Here is a 12,946-nt window from a genome sequence, read left to right as displayed (position 1 = left end):
GGTCCTCGAGAGCCGTATTCCAGTCGGGTCTTCAGGATTTCCCCAATGAATATGCATGATACCTATTTGCATGCACTGCTTTCAATGCACATTCATTGGGGAAATCCTGAAAACCCGACTGGAATACGGCTCTCGAGGACCGGAGTTCCCTACCCCTGTGCTAGCTGGATATTAGGATTTTAGGATTTTATTAGGATTTTATATACCGCCTATCAAGGTTATCTAAGCGGTTTTTACAATCAGGTACTCAAGCATTTCAGGTACTCAAGATATCATGACCATGCCTATTCATCGCTAGTGACACTCCCCTCCCTCCAGAATATAAATATAAAAAAATAAACACCATGGGTTACATACCACAAAATGCTTTAATGCGCATTTTGGTAAGCGTTTTCACATGCACCAAACACACATTAGGGATTAATGCCTTTTAGAAGACTTGCCTCAATGTGTCAGCTGAAAAAGACATTTGCATGGTTTTTAAAGGTTACATACATTATCATCTTTAGATAATTTTTATGCTTGTCTAACAATAGAGATCACAACCTGCATTAAGATGCTTTAGAAAATCTTATTTTTACTTTTACTAAGATGCTCTAAGAAATGGGCTTAGCATATTTTAATGCGGGACTTTCCTGTGCACTATATAAGAACATAAGAATAGTCATACGGGTCAGACCAATTGTCCATCTAGCTCAGTTGTTTCCACAGTAGCTAATCCAGGTCATAAGTACCTGGCAAAAACCCAAATAGTAGCAACATTCCATGCTTCCGATCCCAAGGCAAGGATGGCTTCCCCTCTGTCTGTCTCAATAGTAGACTATGAACGTTTCCATCAGGAACTTGTCCAAACTTTTTTTTAAAACCATCTATATTAACCACTGTTATCATATTCTCTGACAATGCGTTCCAGAGCTTAACTATTCTCTGAGTGGAAAAAAATATTTAAATTAAACAAACCTTAAGCTTATATACTGCATCTTCTCTATAAGGATAGAGCTCGGCACGGTTTACAAAAGTTTTGAAGAAAGGAAAATATAATAAAAATTATTTTATCCTATTAGTTTTAAAAGTAGAGACCCATTTGCAGTGGCGTACCAAGGGTGGGGTGGGGGGTGAGGGTTCCGCCCCGGGTGCAGCCTTAGGGGGGACGCACAGCCGGCCAGGTCCAGAAAATTCTACCGGGCCGATCAGCCTGCCTCTCCCCGAAGTCAATTCTGCCGTCGGAGAAGAAGTTCAGGCCAGCCAATCGCTGCCTAGCTGGGCAGAACTTCCTCTCCGACAGCAGAATTGACGTCGGGGAGAGGAATGCTGGTCGGCCGGACGCAGGGAAGGAGAGCTTGGGGCGGCAATGGCTTTGGGGCATGCTACCCGATGGCGGTGACTTGGGGGGCTGTTCCCCGTTGGCGGCGGCAATGGCTTGGGGGAGGGCAGGGAGAAAAAAGAAAGGGGGCAGGCAGAGAGACAGAAGGAAAGAAGGGAAACAGAGAAAAAGAAAGGGGGCATGAAGAGAGAAAAAAAGAAAGGGAGGCAGGGAGAGAGGAAGAAAAAGTTGGGGGAGGGAATGAGGTCTGGAGGAGAGGAAGCATACAGGCTGAAAGAAGGGAAGAAAGATTGGATGCACAGTCAGAAGAAGAAAGTGCAACCAGAGTTTTTCATGAAATCACCAGAAAACAAGGTAGAAAAAATGATTTTATTTTAAATTTAGTGATCAAAATGTGTCTGAATTTATATCTACTGTCTATATTTTGCACTATGGCCCCCCTTTTACTAAACCACAATAGCGGTTTTTAGCGCAGGGAGCCTATGAGCGTCGAGACCTAGTTCTCACCAACGGAGATAGCGTCACGGAAGTCTCAGTAGGAGACACACTGGCCTCCAGCGACCATAATATGGTATGGCTCAACCTCAAGAAAGGTTTCCCTAAGACAAACACAGCAACAAGGGTTCTCAACTTTAAAGGTACAGACTTCAACCGCATGGGAGATTTTGTCAATCAGGAGCTACATAAACAAGCAAAATCTGACAATGTGGAGGGCATGTGGTCGTCTTTAAAGTCCATACTACACGAAGCAACAGACCGATACATAAAGACAGTAAGTAAACGCAGGAGAAACAAAAGACCCCAATGGTTCAGTAAAGAAATTTCAGACCTAGTTAAACAGAAAAAAGACACATTTATCACCTACAAACATTTAGGCAGAGAGGAGGCAAAGAAGGACTATCTAGACAGATCTAAAGCTGTCAAAACAGCAGTCAGAGAGGCCAAACTCCGAATGGAGGAAGAGCTAGCACGGAAAATTAAGAAAGGGGATAAATCTTTCTTCAGCTATATTAGTGACAGGAAAAGAAACAAAGATGGGATAGTACGCCTGAAGAAATCGGACGGTAACTTTGCGGAATCAGATTCTGAGAAGGCAGAACTACTAAACCAATACTTCTGTTCATTGTTCACCCGCGAAGTGCCGGGAGCTGGTCTACAGCTGCAGACGGGAGATAACCAGAAAGACCCGTTTCAAGATTTCGAATTTACGCCCAGTAGCGTCTACAACGAACTATCAAGACTTAAAGTAAACAAAGCCATGGGACCGGATAACCTACACCCCAGAATACTCAGGGAGTTAAGGGAAGTCCTGGCTGAACCATTATCTGTTCTTTTCAATCTTTCCCTAGGCACAGGAAGGGTCCCCTTGGACTGGAAAACCGCCAACGTAATCCCACTCCACAAAAAGGGCTGCAGGACAGAGACAGCAAACTACAGACTAGTGAGTCTCACTTCTATAGTGTGTAAACTCATGGAAACATTGATCAAACAGAATATTGACACAATCCTAGACGAAAAAAAACTGCGTGATCCACACCAACACGGGTTCACCCAGGGAAGATCCTGCCAATCTAATCTGATTAGCTTTTTTGACTGGGTTACTAGACAACTAGATGCCGGAGAGTCACTGGACGTGGTATATTTGGACTTCAGTAAAGCATTTGATAGCGTCCCTCATCGAAGATTACTGAACAAGCTGAAATCGATGGGATTAGGAGACACTCTAACTACATGGGTTGGGGATTGGCTGAGCGGTAGACTTCAGAAGGTGGTGGTGAACGGTACCCCATCCGAAGCATCGGACGTGATCAGTGGAGTGCCGCAGGGCTCGGTCCTGGGCCCAATTCTATTCAACTTATTCATAAGAGATATGACGCAGGGACTTAGAGGAAGGGTATCACTGTTCGCCGACGACGCCAAACTTTGCAACATAGTAGGTAGAAGCTTATTACCTGATAATATGACACACGACCTACTGCTTCTGGAACAATGGTCGACTACTTGGCAGCTGGGCTTCAATGCTGGAAAATGCAAGATAATGCACCTGGGTAAGAGAAACCCGCGTAGAACTTATGTACTAAATGGTGAGACCTTGGTTAGGACCACGGCGGAACACGATCTAGGAGTGATCATTAGTGAGGACATGAAGGTTGCCAATCAAGTGGAGAAGGCTACCTCCAGGGCAAGACAAATGATGGGATGTATTTCGTCAGGAGACTTGAAGTCATGATGCCGTTGTACAGAGCCATGGTGAGGCCTCACTTAGAGTACTGTGTTCAGTTTTGGAGACCACACTACCGAAAGGACGTGCTGAGGATCGAGTCGGTTCAGCGAACGGCCACCAGGATGGTCTTGGGGCTCAAGGATCTCACGTATGAAGAAAAACTAAAGAAATTGCGGCTGTACTCACTTGAGGAAAGAAGAGAACGAGGAGATATGATTGAAACGTATAAGTACATCACGGGACGCATCGAGTCAGAAGATGATATCTTCTGGCTCATGGGACCCTCAACCACCAGAGGGCATCCGCTGAAAGTCAGGGGAGGGAAGTTTCATGGCGACTCCAGGAAGTACTTCTTCACCGAGAGAGTGGTGGATCATTGGAACAGACTCCCACTCCAGGTGATAAAGGCCAGCAGCATGACGGATTTTAAGAGAAAATGGGATATTCACGTGGGATCTTTAAGGGAGTAAACTCAAGGGGGAGGGATACTTGGAATGGGCAGACTTGGTGGGCTATAGCCCTTTTCTGCTGCTTTTTTCTATGTTTCTATGTTTCTATGAGAGCAGCCCTGGGCATTCAACACAGCTCCCTGCGCTAAAAACTGCTATTGTGCTTTAGAAAAAAGGGAGGGGAGGGGTATTTGTCTATTTTTGTATGGTTGTTAGTGCATAGAGTCATCTGCCTTGACCTCTTTGAAAAAACCCCAGAATAGAAATGATAATTAATATTTTCTCAGCGTACAGTGTGCTTTGTGTTTTATAAAAATTTTTATTGTTGATAGATCATTTTGACTTGGTCATTTTAAAACTAACTCGCAAGCCCAAAAAGTGTGGGCACCCCTGAGCTAGAGCGTTGAAGCTGCGTGTTTCTGCCGTAAAGGTCATCTCTGACGCAATCGGAAGTTGCATCAGAGACGACCTTTACGGCAGCCATATGCAACTACAACGCTCCGGCTGCTGTAAGAAGGCAGTTTAGACATCGCCGGCCACAGGGCAAGGAGGTTTGTCGGTCCAGGCCTGTTGTCCGGGCCAGAGGTGGGGGGGAGAAAGCGCCATGAAGGTAAGGTGGCAGGGAGGAAGAAAGGGAGAAAAGGTGGGGTGGAGAGGAAAACAGGGTAAAACAGAGGGGGGGGGGAAAGGATGCTGAAAGCACATGGGGAACAGAGAGTGGGGAGAAGATGCTGGAGGGAAATGAGCAACAGAGAAGATGCTGCAGGAAAATGGGGAAGAGAGAGTGGGGAGAAGACGCTGAAGGGAAATGGGGAAGAGAGAGTTGGGAGAAGACGCTGGCAGGGAAGAAGACAGAGATGCCAGACTATGGGAGGAGCGGAGGGAAGAAGATGGGTGCCAGACCAATTTGGAAGGAGGGAGAAAGGGAGAGGCACAGTAACAGAGCAAATGGAAGATGCATAGAGAAGAGAGACAGTGGATGGAAGGAAGAGAGTAACAAGAAGATGAGGAAAGCAGAAACCTGAGAAGACAAAGGTAGAACAAAAATTTTCTATTTATTTATTGCTTTAGGAGACATGTGTCACTGTTTCTGTGGTGTTGCATTGTATGCAGAGTCCAGCTTCTTGCTGGTTCAATTTAACCTTTGTCTATGTATTTCTATTTTATCCCCCTTTTTACAAAACTGTGGAGCATTTTTTAGAGCCAGCCTTGGTGGTAGCAGCTCTGATGCTCAGAATTCTATGAGCGTCAGAGCTGTTACCACCGTGGCTAAAATCCACACTACAGTTTTGTAAAAGGGGGAGGGGTTAGTTTGTGATGACATATTCCATACTAGGCGAAGGTGTTTTCCGTGTTCTATGTATTCGAAAGACATGGTTTTCTGTTAGGATTGAAGGTGTAGGATTGATCTGTACTATTCTGGCTTGTTTAGTTTTACAATGGGTATATTGATGTACTGCTCACTGCAATATGTAAGATGCTGTCTTTTCCTAGGTACTCATGTGTGACGTGTGGCTTGTTACTAAAAATGTTTTTCGTACAGATGGGGAGGTGCCAAAAAATATGGGCCCTGGGTGTCGCATATGCTAGGTACGCCACTGCCCATTTGCAACTAAGTAAAAATATACTAAACTGAATTAAAGCTTAACTTTGTATACCAAATCATCATTCTAAGAAGGCTCAACTTGGTTTACAGCAATTAAATAAACAGGGAATGATTTACAAATGATTAATAGAAGATAATAGCAAAATTTGAAAAGAATTAGTTTTCAAAATTTTTGGCAAATAGAGTATTTTTTAAAAGATTTACGAAAAAATTTAAATGAACTGGAACTCCTTAATAAAAAGGGGAGATCATTCCAGAGTTTTATTAATTTGGAAATATTAATTGGGAAGAATACATACTTTGTAAATGAGTCTCTGCCAGAGCCTGTAATGTAAATATAGTATAATATAAATACTCCAGCTGATGAGGACCCTCAAGCTATATCTGCTGAGGACTTCCTCTGCAGGTGGCTGAGGGTCTTCCTCTGAAGATGGCTGGGGGTCTTGTTTGCCAAGCTTGGCAGGCAGTAACAGATGCTGGCACCTCAGTGGTTCATGGATGCTGCCAGCAACTGCTAGGCTTGGTGAAGGGAAGTTCTGGCCACTTTTGGAGGAGGTCCTCAGCTGGCGGTGCTTGGAGATCTTCACCAGCCACAGCAAGGATCAAAAATAAAACCAGAAATGCATTTCCTATTCAGTTGACCACAATACAAAGACATCTGTTATACATTTTTCCCAAAGCTAACATATTTCAGTCAATATATTCCTTTTTTTTAACCTTTGTTGTCTGGAGATTTATTTTTCCATCAAGTTGGTCCCAATTTCTCTTTTGATTGTTGGAGAAGGGGCCCTGAGTACAGCAAGTTAAGGGGATACTGCCCAACAGAGAAATAGGAAGAAGGTGAGGATTTTGAAAAGGTAGGTTTGGAAAGGCAACAAAATCTAAATTAAAAAGAAATCCTGATTTGGGAAGACAAAAAGCCCACAAAATCTTTGAATACAGGAGAAGGAAAAAAAAAGCAAAAATTCCATTATTGTATATTAATTTTTTTCAGAATACTAGGAAATCTTTCACAGAACAGTGGGGTTCAGTCACAAATTGTCATATGCAGGATGCTAAGAGAACCATTATAATGACTACTCAAAGAAACATGATGGCAGATAAAGGCAAAATGGCCCACCTAGTTTGCCCATTCGCAGTAACCATTATCTCTTTCTCTCTCCGAAAGATCCCACATGCCTATCCCAGGCCCTTTTGAATTCAGACACAGTCTCTGTCTCCACCACCTCTTCTGGGAGACTGTTCTATGCATCTACCACCCTTTCTATAAAAAAGCATTTTCATAGATTACTCCGGAGCATATCACCTCTTAACTTCATCCTATGCCCTCTCATTGCAGAGTTTCCTTTCAAATTAAAGAGACTCGACTCATGCAGATTTATATTATATAGGTATTTAAACGTCTCTATCATATCTCCCCTCTCCCATCTTTCCTCCAAAGTATACAGATTGAAATCTTTAAGTCTGTCCCCATACACCTTATGATGAAGACCACATACTATTTTAGTAGCCTTCTTCTGGACCAACTCCATCCTTTTTATATCATTTTGAAGGTGCGGTCTCCAGAATTGTACACACTATTCTAAATGAGGTCTCACCAAAGTCTTATACAGGGGCATCAATACCTCCTTTTTCCTACTAGCCATACCTCTCCCTATGCAACCTAGCATCCTTCTAGCTTTTGCTGTCACCTTTTCAACCTGTTTGGCCACCTTAAGATCATCACATACAATCACACCCAAGTCCCGCTATTCTGTCATGCACATAAGCTCTTCACTCCCTAATCTGTACCATTCCCTTGGGTTTTTGCAGCCCATAAGAACATAAGAATAGCCTTACTGGGTCAGACCAATGGTCCATCAAGCCCAGTAGCCTGTTTTCACGGTTTCCAAGTATCTAGTCAAAACCCAAGGTGTAGCAATATTCCATGCTACCAATACAGGGTATTACATATCTTCACTCTAAGTCAGTACACATTTGCATTCAATTCTCTGTGTCTTTAAATATATTTTCATACACACCAGAGACCTCAGAAACACCACTTCACCTCCCAATATAAAATTTTCTTAGCGGAGAGATTTAGGAGTTAAATCCTCATAGGTCTAGGTTGTAGTAATTTTCCTATTTTTTCATCATTTCATCATTTATACAGTTCTATGAGAGGCAGGGTCAGCTGTTTTCACGTCATTGTGACAGATTGTGACTGGCGTCTCTCTCCAAAGGGGCATGGAGTGAGCCGCTGGCTGTAGAGAGAGTCCATCTAATAGGGAGCGGGAAAATTCAGCTGGTTTAATTAAAGTTTGAATTAAGAATGAGCCCTTAGAATGCCGCCGCAATCTTGCTTTAAAATTTTTTCACGAGGGTCGGATGACAGCAGCAGTGGTAGGTTAAACAGTTTTCAATTCTTAATAATTGCTTGTTCTCAAAAATGGAGGTTGTGAGATAATGGAGGTTGTGGGATAATTAATATTAACATTAGGATATATGCATTTATTTTTTAGGGCGGATCCCTGTCAAAGCTGTTGCGAAATATGTCGGGTCCAGCTGCTTAAACTGTTTATAAGCATTAAAAGATCCACAATTATTGAGATAAGTTACACTAGATGGGAACGACTCCGGTGGGCGGCGGCAAAGGAAAACCTGAACGGGTCTCAGGGCCAAATCAGTGAGTCCAGTTTTTCTTAACAACTAATTGATTCGAATTGATTCACCTGATTTGAATCGGTGAATCGATTTGAATCGGAAATCGGACAGCACTACTGCCCAGTGTGCAGTTTGCGATATGCTGAAGGTAACTGCCTGGAGGGAACCCAAATCCTTCGCGGACCAGTAGGAAATTTTTGTGGACCGGCACATCCATGTGGACAGGCGGTTGAAGAACAACTTTTGTTGGCCCGCTGCCTGGAACCAGGAGCAGACAGGGAGGCTTGCCGGCGTGGGCGTGCACTCCGCCCCTCCCCCAACCCGAGTTGACTTTGTTGAGCCAGTTGGAAGGCTCAGCGAGTCCCCCAGCACCTTTTTTAAAATTTAATTTAATTATACTTTCGTTGGCCCGCCACCTGGAACCGGGAGCAGACAGGGAGGCTTGCCGGCGTGGGAGCACATTCTGCCCCTCCCCCAACCCAAGGTGAGTTCACTGAGCCAGTTGGAAGGCTCATCGAGTCCCCAGCACCTTTTTAAAAAATTTTATTTAAATTTACATTCGTTGGCCCGCCGGCTGGAACCGGAAGCAGACAGGGAGGCTTGCCGGCATGAGAGCGCACTCCGCCAACCCGACGTGACTTCACTGAGCCAATAAAAGGCTCATCACAGTTGTTCGGTGCACTGTCGAAGGCGCGTGTCAAAGGCGCCTTAGCGAAGCGACCAATCCCCCCAACACTACCAAAAGTAAAACCAACAGTAAAGCAATAGACAAATCACCAAAGACCCCCACCATCTATTACCTACCTCCAATTACCAAAAATGAAGCTAACATCATATGCCCAGCACTTCCTACTGATAATTCTTCTTTTAACCAGCTGCAAGACAACAGCAAATAACCTCTTCCCAACACCCGCTACAGACATAAACAAAACCCTCCTCCCAAATAGGAGAACTTCAATTGACAGAAACTCTAACCTACAATCTAACACTCAACATTCCATTACCACAGCATGGGGAAGAAGACCAACACACACTAAGACAAAACCACGCCAGCATCCTAAATCACTTATATACCCAAATACAACTCATAACTATCACACAGAGATAACCACACTCAAATGCGCCTACTTAAACATCAGAGTGCTAGGCCCAAAAACAGAATGTATAAAAATCTGGATAACACATGAAAACCTGGACTGTCTTTTCCTCACAGAAATCTGGCTAACTTCCAACACAGACCCCAGAATAACCAAAGTCTGCCCACAAGGATACAAAATAACGGTGATCTGCAGAGAGAAAAAAAGAGGCGGAAGATTAGCAATCTTAATCAAACAAGATCTAACCCTTAAAATAATTGAAAAATCATCTAAACCATACATGGACCTATTAGCCTGCCAAATCTCAAGCACCACACTAAAAGACACACTAAACTGCATGCTCTGTTACATAGCGCCGGGAAACTGATGTATAGCAAGAACTGAAGTGGAAGACTTCATATACCAAAACTCACTAATAACAACCTACAACCTACTCCTAGGAGACCTAAACCTACACCTAGAAGATCAATCATCCAAACAAGTAGACAACTTTCTCTCATTTCTCAAAGCCTTAGCCTTCCAAATGCTAAATCCACAAACAACTCATGAAAAAGGTCACCAACTTGATATCGCAGCCTTTATGACACACCAGCCATCCCTAACTGAAATTCATACATCCAACGGAACATGGTCCAGATCCATCTGGTCAGAATCACTACACTTACATCTTCAACATCAACTGAACCAAAAACAAAAAAACCACAACAAAACTCAATAAAGTAACATACACCTCACGAAAATACATCGAACCCTCCAAATTCTGGACTAAAATAGATGAAACAATTTTTTTAAAAAACATGAGGACTTCATCTCACAATGGGAAAGATTATGCATCAACACCCTTGATGAACTAGCCCCATTGCAAACCAGAACCAGCAGAAGATCAGATCAATGGTTAGACTCTGAACTGCTACAACTCAAAAGACAATGTAGACGACTAGAAAGAAAATGGAGAAAATCCGCCTGGAAAAAAATCAACAAACAATACAAATCACAATTAAAGGACAAGAGAAAAGCACACTACACCAACCTAATAGGTACTGAAACCCAAGACATCAAAAAACTATTCCAAATTCTAAAAAACCTATCTGACACCAAACCTTACCTGACCACTAACAATACCACCCCCCCCCCTCAGCCACCCTATTAGCAGAACACTTCCAAAATAAATTACAAATGCAAGAGCTACCCTGAATGACAACCATATCCCTCTTATCAAACTCTCAGTTCCCCCCACAGATAGAGATTCAACTGCAGCAGACAGAATATGGTTTCAATTCCCCAACATTCAATGGCCCAAATTCAACAAGTACTGCAAAAAATACAGCCATGCATCCTGTGACCACAACAACTGTCCACCATATCTCCTAAAAACATCCAGCACAAAATTCCGTGCTTCTCTTCTAAAATGGATACAAATCACGCTCATAAGCGGCCACTTCCCAACTAACCTCAGTGAAATCATCATTACCCCGATCCTCAAAGGACCAATAGACCAAATATCCAACTACAGCCCCATTGCCTCTATTCAACTCTATGTCAAAATAATAGGACTAGTTGCCAAATTCCTCACCAATTACCTAGTAACCAAAACATATTCCATCCCACGCAATCCGGCTTCAGAACCAACTTTAGCACAGAAACACTACTAGGATCTCTCTTAGACACAGCCAGACAACATCTTAGCACAGGAAAAAAAATGATGTTCATACAACTAGACCTGACCGCTGCATTTGACCTGGTAGACCTACTACAAATCCTAGATACAATAGGTATCACAGATAAAGTATACTCGTGGTTTGGAGGATTCCTAAAATCAAGAACCTATAGAGTTAAATCAGACAAAGAAAAATCTGAACCTTAGTCAAACCCCTCTATCTCCTACACTCTTCAACCTCTATACAGCCTCCCTCATCTCCCACCTGGACAAATAAGGCATAACCTCATACAGCTATGCAGATGACATCACCATTCTCTTACCCTTCAATCAACCAAAACCCTCTATGACAGACACAATACACCAAACACTAAAATCAGTAGCGACCTGGATGAAATTGAACCCAGACAAAACTAAATTCATCCTCCTCGAAAACAACAAAATACCAACCATAACCTCCATTGAAATCAATGCAATCAAGTACCCCATACAACCCACGCTAAAATTACTAGGAATAACAATCAACAGATGCTACACCATGCAACCGCAAATCAATAAACAATACAAAAATCATTCTCAATTATGAGAAACTTAAGACAAGTGCGGAAATTCTTCGAAAAATCACAATTCCAGCTTATAGTACAGTCCCTAATACTAGACCTACTAGACTACTGTAATATCCTCTACCTCCCTGCCCAGCAACAATAACAAAACAACTACAAACAATCCAAAACACAGCACTAAGACTCATCTACTCATTGAAGAAACATGACCACATTACAGAAGCATATCTCAAATCGCACTGGCTTCCAATCCCAGCAAGAATACAATTAAAATTCTACTGTCTACTATTTAAGACTTTATACGGAGACAGTCCAAGCTACCTGAACAACAGCTTCATCCACAACACCTCAACCAGACATAGGAAAACTCATACCCCATTCTCATAACCCCAATTAAGGAAATCAAACAGAAAAAACTATATGATGGCCTACTAGCCACTCAAGCAGCCAAACTAGACAACCAAATCGCCAATCTACTGATGGCATCCCTCGACTACAAGACTTTTAGAAAAGAAATAAAGACCATACTCTTCATGAAAGGCCTGAAAAAAGAAATAACACCGCAAGTTTCAAACATCACCTCTCACTAAAGCCAACTACCCCAAACAAATAACCATACTCATTTCTTACTCTCTTTGAAAATGTCCAAGATTCCTTTTTTTTTTTCTCTGTAAGTTCTTGTAATACTTCCTTGATAATTCTTTTGTAATCCGCCTTGAGCTGCAAGGTAATGGCGGAATAGAAATCCCTAATGTAATATAATGTAATAAGTAAAAACTTATTTAAAAGTCATTTAAAAGCTATTTAAAACTACTTCTAAAGTATAAATGATGAAATGATGAAAAAATAAGAAAAATACTAAAACCTAGACCTATGAGGATTTAACACCTAAATCTCTCCGCTAAAAAAATATATTGGGCGGTGGAGTGGTGTTTCTGAGGTCTCTGGTGTGTATGAACAGTTATATAAAGACACACGACCTCTTTTACAAAGCCGCACGGCAACAGCCCCAAAGCCCTTTAAATCTCTATCGGTATCGATGGAGCTGCCCTGAAGAGAAGAAGTGAAGAAAATTGACCCACAGGGGGCTTCAGGTGGCAGAACTGGACTCCCACGCGGCCCGAAGTCCTCTTCCTGTAGCTGGAGGGCTGTTCTGTGTTGGGGCAGCTCCCGGTATCGATGGAGCTGCCCTGAAGAGAGGAAGTGAAGAAAATTGACCCGCAGGGGGCTTCAGGTGGCGGAGCTGGACTCCCATGCAGCCCGAAGTCCTCTTCCTGTAGCTGGAGGGCTGTTCTGCGGTCCCGATCCTGGTGCTTCAACCGTGAACATAGAGGAGAAATATCTGTTAAGCAATTCGGCCTTTTCTTTATCAGCTTCTACATA

At 42.8% G+C, this 12,946-nt stretch overlaps 1 protein-coding gene across 1 annotated transcript in view; it reads right to left on the bottom strand.

The window, feature by feature from the left end:
• Positions 1-12,946, bottom strand: part of CDH17 (cadherin 17) — a 167,670-nt gene that overhangs the window by 24,990 nt on the left and 129,734 nt on the right. The window lies entirely within an intron of this gene.

This window comes from Geotrypetes seraphini, chromosome 2, assembly GCF_902459505.1.
Source record: "Geotrypetes seraphini chromosome 2, aGeoSer1.1, whole genome shotgun sequence".
NCBI lineage: Eukaryota > Metazoa > Chordata > Amphibia > Gymnophiona > Dermophiidae > Geotrypetes > Geotrypetes seraphini.
Note: the sequence above shows the minus strand (reverse complement) of the source record. Positions and strands in the feature narration are given on the sequence as shown.